Source organism: Diprion similis, chromosome 11 (assembly GCF_021155765.1).
Source record: "Diprion similis isolate iyDipSimi1 chromosome 11, iyDipSimi1.1, whole genome shotgun sequence".
Taxonomy (NCBI): domain Eukaryota; kingdom Metazoa; phylum Arthropoda; class Insecta; order Hymenoptera; family Diprionidae; genus Diprion; species Diprion similis.
In genome coordinates this window covers 13,961,172-13,973,405 of record NC_060115.1, presented here as the reverse complement: position 1 = coordinate 13,973,405, position 12,234 = coordinate 13,961,172, and positions in this window count along the sequence as shown.

The window sequence follows — 12,234 nt, the reverse complement described above, 5'->3', positions numbered from 1 at the left end:
GGGGCCACCAGCCAGCTCGAACACGTACCCGGTTGTAGATCTTCTCGTTTCTACATCTCCTGCGAAGTCGGCATCCGAATATCCTCTCAGACTTAATTCGCCGCCCTCGCCTCGATATTTTATTCCGTAGTCCGCCGTCCCGGCGACGTACGAAATAATGCGCTTCACTGCGCGCCAATGTTCTTTGCTGTGTCGATTCAGGAATTTCTCACTAAATTCACCGCGAAAGATATGTCTGGGCGCGACACAATCGACAAGAACATTAGAGACCCCACGGCCTCTCGATATGGGACATCTTTGCCCTCTTCTCCCTCGGATAACGGTAATAGTTTCGATCCTGCTTCACACGGTACGCTTGTCGACTTCGCGTCGACCATCTCGAATCTCTCGAGTATTTTCCTTGCGTACAGGCTCTGATGTACGAAGACCGTTCTCGTTGCCCTCTCTCGTTCGATCTGCATTCCCACGAATAGACTTGCGTCCCCAATCGTTATCTTGAACGCTTCCTTGAGATGCTTGAGAACGACGTCGATCGCTCCTTTATTTTCCGCTGCTACCAGGCCGTCATCGACGAACAGGGCCAGGTACACGATGCTCTCTCCCACTCGACCGACAAAAATGCATTTGTCCGCGCTTGTTTCTTTGAATTTGAATTTTCGAAGAAACGAGCTGAATTCCCGATTTCAGCAACGAGGGGATTGTTTTAATCCATACAACGACTTTTCGAGGAGGCACACCTTGTTCTCTCGAGTTTCCTCGTCTACCGGATATCCTTCGGGCAATTCCATAAAAATTTCTTCGTCGAGTTTTCCGTATAAGAATGCAGTTTGCACGTCAAACTGTGAGAGCTCCAAATCTTTTGCTGCAACGACAGCCAAAAGAACCCGCAGTGAGTCGTATCGCACGACCGGAGCGAACGTCTCCGTAAAATCTACGCCTTCTCTCTGCATGAAACCTCTTGCCACGAGACGAGCCTTGAACCGACGAATTTCACCTTTTTCATCTTTTAACACTCTGAAAACCCATCTCGAGTCGATCGTTTTCATCCGTGGTCGCCTTTCCACCAGCGACCAGGTCCCGTTTTCCTTATGTGATTCGAGTTCTGAGTCAACAGCTTCCCGCCATTTTTCCGACTCTCTGCTTCGAAGGGCCTCGCCGTAAGTTCCTGGTATCACACACTCCGCGACGTTTGTTTCGAACCTTGCCGGTCTTCGGATGAGATTCCGATCTCTTAACTGTCGCGTTTCACCTTCGGCTGCTTCCCGCTGTTCCGGCTCCTCCGCTAACTCGAATACTTCGTTGTCATCTTCGTCTTCTTCCGCCGGAGCTTGAACGATTTCTTCGTTCGCTTCGTGTTTCGGCAAAATCAGTTCGCTCGATTCGCCTTTCTCGGAAAGAACCGACGGTCCGACGACCTCGTGAAATGTCACGTCCCGCGACACTGTCACCTTTTTATTTTTTGGGTCATAAAGTCTGTAATTCGAGGAATTACTCTCGTAACCGACGAGAATCATTTTCTTCGCGCGCGCATCCAATTTCTTCAATAACTGCTTCGGTACGTTGACATACGCTTCTGAGCCGAAAATTCTCAGATGCGTCAGGTCCGGTTTCACACCGATCCATTCCTCGTGCGGAGTTTTTTCTTTCTGTACGCTCGACGCTCCAGCCCGGTTCATCAAGTACACGGCTGTACTGCACGCTTCCGCCCAAAGACACTTGGGGAGATTCTTCGCGAGTAACATGGTCCGCGCACTTTCGATCAACGTCCTGTTGTCTCTTTCCGATTTACCGTTTTGCTGTGGCGTGTACGGGGCTGTGAACTCTCGTTGGATCCCTCGTGAATCCGTGTAGCTCTCAAATGCCCGGTTTTTAAACTCCGTTCCGTTGTCCGACCGAAGAACCCGCATCGGCCTGCCAAATTTGTTTTCGATAAGTTTGTCGAATTTTTTGAACTTCTCTAACACGTCACTTTTGTGTCTCAGGAAGTATATGTGGCGAAAACTCGTCGCATCGTCTTTAAAAGTCAATAGAAATCGCGCACCGCCGAGAGACGCTTCGGACATCGGTCCGCACACATCCGTGTGGATCACTTCTCCCGGAACTGTCTTTGCGCGAACTCGCGTTTTCTTAAACACTTTTCTATGCGATTTTCCTTCCTGACACGAACCACAAAAACTTTCTGAGTTTTCCGAAAACTCGACGCCTTTAACTAGATTTTCCTTGACTAGGCTTCGCACCGTTTGTCCGTTCACATGTCCAAGTCTTTCGTGCCAAACTCGAAAACTCTTTTTCACAACGTTTGCTTCACTGCCGCACTTCGCACTTTTGGTTTTAAAAATCATTCGATAGATTTTATTCTCGAGTTTCACACCGAAACCAACCGCGAACCCGTTATTGTCAATACGCACGCCGTTTCCCCGAAAAAGCACTTCGAGGCCTTTTTCCGCACAGACACCGACCGAAAATAAATTTTTCGTCATATCCGGGACGTATAATACGTTTTCGATACGAGACGAAACCCATCCGCTATCTACGAACTTTTCGATCTCTACTGTACCGACTCCCGCGACACGACACTCTTTACTGTCTCCGAGAGACACCGTGTTACCCACGGGTAACTCGCGATAGTCACTTAGCCAGTCCCGTCGGTAAGCGATGTGACGCGACGCTCCGCTGTCGGTCAACCAACTATCGCTTTTATCGGCAGCGAGTATTTTTCTCACTACCTCGGACGGAATATTGAACACTTCACTTTTACCGATATTTTTCCTTTTTTCGGCACTCGCGTTCTCGACAACAAAAGCACAATCACTCGAATTGTTCCCGCCACCGTCACTGCCTTTCTTTTTGCAGCTTGACGCGTAATGGCCAAGTTCTTGACACTTGAAACACCGCACTTTGGGCTTCGCACTCTTTTTCTTATTTTTCGTGTCCTTAGAGCTCGCTTTGCTTTTGTTCTTGTCTTTTTCCTTCGAATTTTTTACCGCTACAAACGCACTTTCACTTTCGTCGTTTGCTGACAGACGCGACTCTTCGCGACGCAGCCGTTCCTCCAGATTCTCCAATGTTTGCATGTCTGGCGGCATATTGTCCCACGCGGTCATAAAGTTCGAATATTTTGGCGTAAGACTTCCTAAAATCTTTGCCATGATCGTCGTGTCCGAGACTATCTCTCCTACGTCTATCAGCTGCGCCGCCATGTTTGTTACTTTAGCGACGTGCTGAGTTATCGAGTCGTTCGCTTCCATTCGGTGCTCGTACAACCTTGTCGAGAGCATTAATTTGTTTGACGCCGAACGTTGTTCGTGAATCGCCGCCAACTTCTTCCACATTTCGCATGCGGTTTCGCAAATTAACAATGGCCGCATCTGGTCTGACTCGAGCGTTGACGATAGGAGGAACATGGCACGCGCATTCTCGACGTCCCATGCCTCAGCCTCTGGTGTTGCTCCGCCCGGCCTCGGTTTTGTACCGTTCACGATTCCCCAGATACGATGCGCCAAAAATAACGCCCGCATCTGAAATTTCCAGCCTTGATAATCTTGGCCGTCGAATTTTGAGACATTCTTCGTTGTGATTGCCTCAGACATTGTGGATTCGCTTTGCTCGCTTGCTGCGCACGAATTCTCACACACGGCACGTTTCACACGTTATCGTAGTTCTCTCACGACCGCCACAAAAGGCTGCCGTCGGTTTCACCACACGTGGTTTTCTCCACGCCGCGTTTTTTTTTTTTTTTTTTTTTTTTTTTTTTAACACGCGTCTTTACGCTTCCTGCGTAACGAAACCGCACTTTTCGCGACACTCCCGAGAACCACTTTTCTACCAATCTAGATCCCTTCTCGCAGTCAACGTGACTGGGCCCATAACCTATTGAAATTTCTTTCTTTGATTAGAAAAGAAAAGCTCAACGAGTTCAAAGAGAAGGGACAATTGGATGATTGGTAGAAAGGGTTCAATAATATTTCTTTCACAGGAATTATGATGATAATTACAATGATAAACTTTATTAGAATGTTCTTTGCAAAAAATAGTTAACAGATTAGACTTTGAATAGCTTTGGCTGTGTAACTGCTCCTTCACAGAGCTGGAGGTGAACTGGCGAGAGAGCACGAAAGCCTTCTCGTTCTTTTCTTTGAAACGACGCCTCTCGCGTCGTTTGCCAGTAGCTCGAGTGCAGAAGTACCGGTATAGTCGGACTCTGCTCGAACCAAGCCAACATACACACAGACAACGCGACAAAACGACCAAACACACCAAAACGAAAAAGACAGATGAAAAAGATACAATTACAAAAAAAGAAACAGGACCGGAAACGCGGATAAAGATAAGACAAAAATTGAAATAACACACATAGAGCCGCACACACATACACACACACACACACACACACACACAGCCATACACACAACACAAGGACCGCCCCTTTTTTTTTGCTTTTGTTAAGAACAGTACGTAGACAGACCAAAAGACAGACCGTAGACGAGACGACAGACGGGGTGAGAAAAAGAGAACACAAGCCAGCCACTAAACGCAACAGACCACACACCGGGTGCAGCGCAACACAACAGGTCAACACAGAGAAGAAACACAGACGAAGAAAACACGTAGACACAACCCAAAAAACGCGGAGAACGACGCCACAAACCGGGGAAACAACAGGAAAATTTAAGTACACATTTACGTAACAATAAGTAAACAGAAAACACACAGCAAAACAAAAAGTAACAAAAATGTGATAAGACAGAAATCGAAAGTACAAAGTAAAAATAGAACAAGAGCACTAAGAATAGAAAAACAAGTATTAGTAGATCTAGCACGACACAAATTAGGATTAAGACAGGACAAATTAGATTTAAGAAAACACCAAGTAGATTTAAGGCAAACAGTAGAATTAAGAGAAAGAATAATAGGTATAGAATAAAACTAACTAGAATAAGAACACAGACACACATCAAACACACACACAAACACACCAAGTAACACACTACTCATCATCCCTTGACCCCTCCAACAGATTGGCAGAGCGACAGACAAACGGAACGACACCCAAAAAGGCACGAGGAGAAACAACAAACATTCAACCAACAACGACATCCAGAACAAACACACAAAAAGGCACGTGGAGAAACAACAGACATTCAACCAACAACGACATCCAGAACAAACACACAAAAAGGCACAAGGAGAAGCAACAGACACGCACTAACATCGAAACCCAACACGAAAACCAAAACCAAAAAAACACCCACACGACCACACCACCCTTCCCGCTCACCCTATAGGCCTCGCCCCGTGTGGGGAGGGGGAAGTTGTGACGTTGCACCCCGCGTGCACGTCACAATAAGCCCCAAACCCGCGGAGTGGGGCCGAACAATGCCGAACCGGCCCGGGCGCACCCGAAGACGCGCCAGGCCGGCCAGAGAAGTCTCTCTTGTGACAACCTTAGGCAAAGACGGAAGCTCACGCGAACCCCAAGCACTCTCGACGGAAAAGGTCAGCTGCTTCACATTTACTGCCTCGTGCAACCACCACGCCACACATCTCCTCCGCTAGTCACCACATCGCACCACTGCATCCTCACCAGCTCCCCACACTCTCTCACACCCCCTACACCCACACCTACCCACACACACACACCTCCTCTCACTCACACGATCATTTGTATTCACTCATTAGTTTTAAGGAATTAGGTTTAAGAAAACGCTACTCGGCTGGGGCGTGACCAGCCGCCACGCGGGACCCACCCCATTGTTATTTAGTGAGTAAGGTACGACGACACTACAACCCCAAATATACATCCGACTTTCGCAATTCATAACTTCGGCGTGAACTTACTCTGCCGCGTCTCTCGTCTCCCTCTGCTCTCCCCAAAAATTAAGTGCGAGCCCCCCCCCCCCCCCCCCCCCCCCCGTCACACATTTTATGAACTGAAAATGACTATAAATTGTGCTTAGTTTCACTGCCAACAAATAACTTCTTACTCCTTTGTTCGACTCAGCTAGTCATTCCATCACTCGAAATATCGGTTTCATTTAGGTAATATATCCATGAATTTAAAAAAATGGTGAAACTAGCCTATGTGCTGCTTAGGTGCTGGCGCATGAGATTGCGTAGATCTGCCAAAGCATTGAGCTTTTCGGTGTGTTGAGCATCCCGTATTAAGGCTCGTTCCTTTTTATGGGCTAATAAGTCCTTCATGTAATCCGCCTGTTTGGACGTTGCTGTCTCTGAAAACAAAAATTCATAGAATTGATGCATATGTGCAGATAGAAAACAATTAAATTATTTGGCATCCTTTTGAAAAATCTGTTAGATGAATCAGCAAATTCCACTTGATTTATTCTAGATCGCCAGAAGAGTAGGAAAACACCTCTTGGCTAATGGCTTACTTGGCGTCACAGTTGGATCTTTGGGATCATCGCAATAAACATCATCCGATCCGGCGGTTGAAATCGGTTCTACCCATGGTTTTTTTCGAAAAATATTATCCATAGCCTGTAATTGTTAAACATGGGAATAAAAACAATATCAAAGATGAGAATAATTGCATCTTACCTCAAAATAATCCCAGGGTCTCTTGGAGTTCCCAGACTTGTTGTTGTGGTCTCGTACGTTCTTGTAAGTTCTCTTTAGAGACTGGAACTTGGAGTCACATTTACGAGCTGGTATGATATGCCCTTTCTTTGCCATCAGCACTGATATCTGTTGCCAAGCTTGTTTTTGAGACACATTGTTGTCTCTAAACAACGCTTCATTGGCTCTGTACAAGTCAATCAAGAGACAACTTTGCGCCTTTGACCAATTGTATATGCCTATACGTATTCAAAGAAATGAATGAATTATAAATCTTTATGGTGATATTGTAATGTGATTCATGGCACATTCCCACAGGGCGCGGCGCGGCATGCAGCGTGTCTTTTAACGCAGCGTCACGAATCTATGAATTTCGGGGTGTCGGACAGAGCACGTCGCGTCAGAGCTAAGCGCATGCGCTGTGCTCGCTTTCAATTTTCAAACCACATTTACTTCAATGCATTTTATGAAAAACAAATTAACACGCATTCACATAAACGCGGGGTTTGCGTTGGCGCTGGAAATTGAAACCGGTCCATTGTTGACGCGCGGCGGAAGTGACGCATTGGAAAAGCAGCGCAGTTATTGACTGTTGGTAGAACGGCGCCGCGTGCCGCGCCGCGCGCTGTGGGAACGTACCATTATCAAAAGGAGACTTCGCTGAAATAAAAAACCATAATCTGGTCCAATTTTGAGTAGAATTTGTAAAGTAATTTCAAAATCATGAATACTTTCAGACATTTCTTCTAAACATTACGTGCATCTTAGGTTCCACTCGAGCTAGTTGAAATTCTTTTAAAATACGCTCACCACGGACCAAAAATTGCAGGAAGGAATTTTCAATCAGAGTTTTCAAAGTTTGATAAATAATTTTTTTGTTTTTGGTTGATTGGGGATGAAAATTTGACTGAAGTCTCCTAGGAAAATACCAAAGGTTGGGGTTGGATATATGACGATCAAAAATAATAGTCATAATTGTATGTTACCGTCATCATCAGTCGCACTTTGGATTGCTTGAAGAGGTGCTGCGCTACGGAGAGGTATCGATGCAGTACATATGTGTAGGATCCTCGAAAACTGCGTAGTGTTTCTAGGAAAGAAACAAAGTCGTCACAAATTCTTATCGCGTTCTTATCGACGAAATCACACGTAAGCGAGAGCTTGCCGAACTCGCCGAGAGGTGTGCGACGAGTCGTGCGAGAAAAGGCCTCGCTGAGTCAGTCGAGATCGGGAAGCGGTCGCGTGTTCTCTTTTCTAATCATCGTTTAATTTTCAATTCTCTATTCACCTGTATTTTTCTATATCCATTGAATAAATAATAATTACATTGTAACGCCGACTCTTTACCTCAATCCCCACATCGTCGATACGACATATGTTACGTACTTCTGATGAAGTGGTTTGGGTACTAGTTCCACTAATTTTGACTGTTGTGACAAAAATCAACAGTAATAATGTATATTAATACTTGTATAAGAATTATAAACTAAATGGGGTACAATGAATATAAATTGTAACGCTATTCACCTATGTTATCAACATTGGTTGCACTTTGGGTTGCTTGAAGAGGTGCTGCGCTACGGAGAGGTATCGATGCAGTACATACCGAGACGTTATCTTGAAAGTTAGCAGTCGGTCACCACCAACTCGGCACCACCCAAGATTTTCGTCTGTTTCTCGCAGGCTGGCCATCCCGTTTTCAATTTTAAACTGTGAAAGGTCGTGAAATCATTGCATATACGGTGACGATTATGTTTCAATTTCGTTCATGAAATTTCTTTTTTATTTTTTTTTCATTTTTCGATTTCTTTAGGATGATTTAACTTCATTTTTACTAACGCTAATCGATTAAAATGAAAAATAGCCTTTCCAAATCCATGCTTCGGAAAAGTAAAGCAGGTAACTGAACACAATTGGTCTAATTAACGTTATTCTTGTACAGTCCCAAATTTTACTGATTAATTTCTCTATTACAATTTCATTCATTGTTGTGACGATTGTTATTAATACTGTTGTTGTTTTCTTAAGGGACAACACCACTGTGACCCCCTGTTTTTTTGCCGTTTTTCAAGAATTTTTTTTTTGTGGGAAAAAAAAAGATATTCCAAAATTTTTTTTTGTTTTGTTCGTTGTTTATTAAAGATACATAAAAAAAAAATTTCAAATTTTTCACGCCTCATGGTGGCGCTGGGGAAGCTCCCGCGTCAGGTGCTGTTGCCTTTGCAGTGATCCGCGGCACGCAGCAGAACTGTCTTCAAAGTCGATCTGAAAAAAAATATCGAGTGTTTTCGTTAATAATATGATATTTTGAAGAGAAGTACATAGGGATTTGAAAAAATATTGATTTTTAAAAAATAGGCACGCTTTCGAAATTTAAGGTCGATTTTCGAGCAAAGTTTCTCGTCGAAAAAAGGCTATAATTTTTTTATTTATTGAGATATCGAAAAAATCCTATGTACTTCTTTAGATAAACTAGTTTTATTGATTCAGTCCTAATTTGAAGTCGATCGGATAAAAATTGCTCGAGTTCTGCTGCGTGCCGCACTCAAAAAAGTGGTTTTGAGAAAAACGCGTTCAAAGTTTGAAGTTTGTTAATTTATGTGATAAATTGAAAAAAAAAATTTTTACCTAATCAGCGATTCCGGCACCATATAGCTGGCCTTCAAGAAGCAAATCAAGGTCCCCAGCATCTTTTCTCGAACTTGTAGAGGCTTTTCTTGCCTCTTTTGCAGCATCCGTGAGCGAGCGCTCCGCCTGCTCGATCCGCGCTGCGTCGGTTTCAACGCAAAAATTGAAACAATTTGGGCCGATGGTTACCCCTAACGTCTCCATAACTTTCATGAGGCTTTTCAGGCCATCGTTGAATAATAATACCGCGATATCAGCGGCAATATCGATGATTTTTTTGCCCCCGGACTGACACTTGGGGGCTATTGCCCAAACTGATTTGTTGTAGCTTTCGTTATTGTTTTGCGTAAAGCCGCCCAAACAACGCTGCAGCAAATCGTCTCTACTCAAATTTTCATACACTGGCGTAATTGCCTCCAATACTACCTTAGGAAGAGGCGGCTTATGGCGATATTCAGAAATATTACCGCTTGCGACCGCTCGCTGCCACGAACACCACGACTCGGCTCCCTTTGGGCAATCGTCATGTTGTGGCTCACTATCTGTGGATATTTTATGCTTGATAGTTGCCCAAATTTCCTTCTTCATTTTTTTAACATCATCGCTGTTCCTCCGAATAGCCAAGCCGTAATATGTGCTCAACTCGTCGATCAATTTTCCAGTGAGCTTTCCTCTGCCAGACAATCCTTTTTGTTTTTTCACGATTTCGCGGAGGCGCGTCACCATACGTTTTTGGACATGATCGATGCACTCTTTTTTTCATCTCGAAACCGTCGTATGGATCGCTATTCGATATGCCCAGAAACGTTTCTTCGTAACGTTGGAACATTTCGACAGCTGAGTCGCCTTCCATTTTTCCGGAGGAGCCGCTATGGTTCGCCTGGCACTCATCGTCGTGGGTACTTTTGCATTCCCAGTACTCCGCGGTGCTTTCTTTTGCTTCCCAATGCTGGCAAGCTTTGCAATATTTCGATTTCACCATAACGTCGATCACTTTTTTAGTGTACCAGCCGATAAGCAATGTTATGCCGAATAGCGAACTGAAACCGCGCTTTCGCCACGATCCGTCACCTGAAACGATAATTCCGTCCTCCATCCCATTTTCCAACGAAATTCTCTTCTCTTCAAGTGCAGCCTTTTGTTTGCTCACTGCGCTCACAGCTTGAGTGGGAATCGAAATCGAATTTACGATTCGATCGTAGAAAGATTGAAATATGGGGCGCGGTAGGTCCATAAATGCACAAAACTTCATCAGGCCATTCAAACCGACGCCAAGAAGACGCGTGCTGAATACGATCCGACGATTTATTTCGTATGCATTGTCAATCATAGGACACGAATTGATTTGCACTTTTTCACAATGGCCGCAATCGACCTCGATTTTGAATCCGAGTCCGCGCAAACTTTTTTCAGCAAACTTTATATCGCGATCACACACTTTGCACTTCACTAACGTCGATATAATGTTCAATGCATTAAAGAGGTGTACTATACGATAACCAAAATCGTTAGTAACGCCGACCTCTAAATCGTCCGACGATTTTAACTTTTTCGCCGACGTGCTCACATTCCCTGCAGAACTATTTTCAGAGCTATAACGGTTCGGAGGTTTTCGATTCGAAATTTTCGATCGACTCTTCGTCGGATAGCTCCGTTTCGTACCCTTTTTCCCCGCGTACACTTTCTCCTTGTTCATTTCGATGTGCAAAGGATGATTCTGAGCGTTCGATATTTATAAACGAAACGATTCGGAGCGTTTAGATGCGAATAGCGTGGTTTCTATTCGTAAACTGACGCTATGACGCTATCCCTATACCGGCCTTGAAAATTTTTCAACTATCGCCACCTATATCTTTTTTCGAAACTATATTTATAACAATAGTCGGCTTTTGTGAAGGGAGGCAAAAGAATACCTGGGAATGACTCACAGGACTATAGGGTATACCTGCCGACCGGTTGGGATGCGCACCTGGCTGAGGCGGCGCGGGACCCCGAGCGTCACGGAGCGCTGCACCGCTCCACAAAATATTTAATATCTCCGAAAATAATAATTTTTTCGACCTGGGACCAACGGCATTCTATTCTTAAATGTATTTTAGATTTTTCTAGATGGTTTTCAAAAAATCGATTTTTTGAAGCCGTCACAGTGGTGTTGTCCCATTAACTTTATTAATCACAAAAAAAAACCATTCACGTGCGATTTGAAGGGCTCATAGCTGGATCAATTCTGATTACCCTAAAAAAAAAATTAACAAGTAATAATGTCAATGTGAATAATTGTTATTCATATTAATGAAAAAAATATTATATTTTTGTTCTCCAAATTAAAGAATCATCACTTCAATTAAAGAAAGACCCGACTGAAATTTGATAAAAACTAGTTCATCATTTTTTAAGGAAGTAAGAAAGGTCCAATCAGAAAACTCATACTGGGGTTCTATTCATATTATTCTCATCAATGTTTTTATTTATGCAGTACCACATTTTATTGAATTATTTTATTATTGCAATATAGTTTTTCGTTTTCACAATTCCCAATGATATTACAACGAAATTTTAATAACGATGTAACTCAAAAATAAAATTAGAAATATTGTTATAAATCGAATTGTCCAAATTAATTCAAAATTGGGGAACCCCATCAATTTTCCAGTGTTTTATTTTTTCGAATAAAATGATCATCACGTCACTAAAGATTCGCAAATTTTTTCAAGCTGACATTTGTCTTAAATAATCTTAAAACACATTTATGAAGTGAAATCGACTAATTTTTGAATCAGAATAATTTGAAGTCAAAAGTTTTTATACATTTATTTTTTAGTTGCCGATTTTTAGATTTAACTTCATTAATGCGTTACTAAAATCATTTGAGACAAATGTCAGCATAAAATAAATTAACGAATTCTCAGTGATGTGATAATAGTTTCAATCGAAAAAATAAAATGGTAAAAAATGCATTGTAATTCATTTTACCTACCTATACTATAAGTCCATTGACGCAGTGTTCAAAATGGCTACGCATTACTAGCG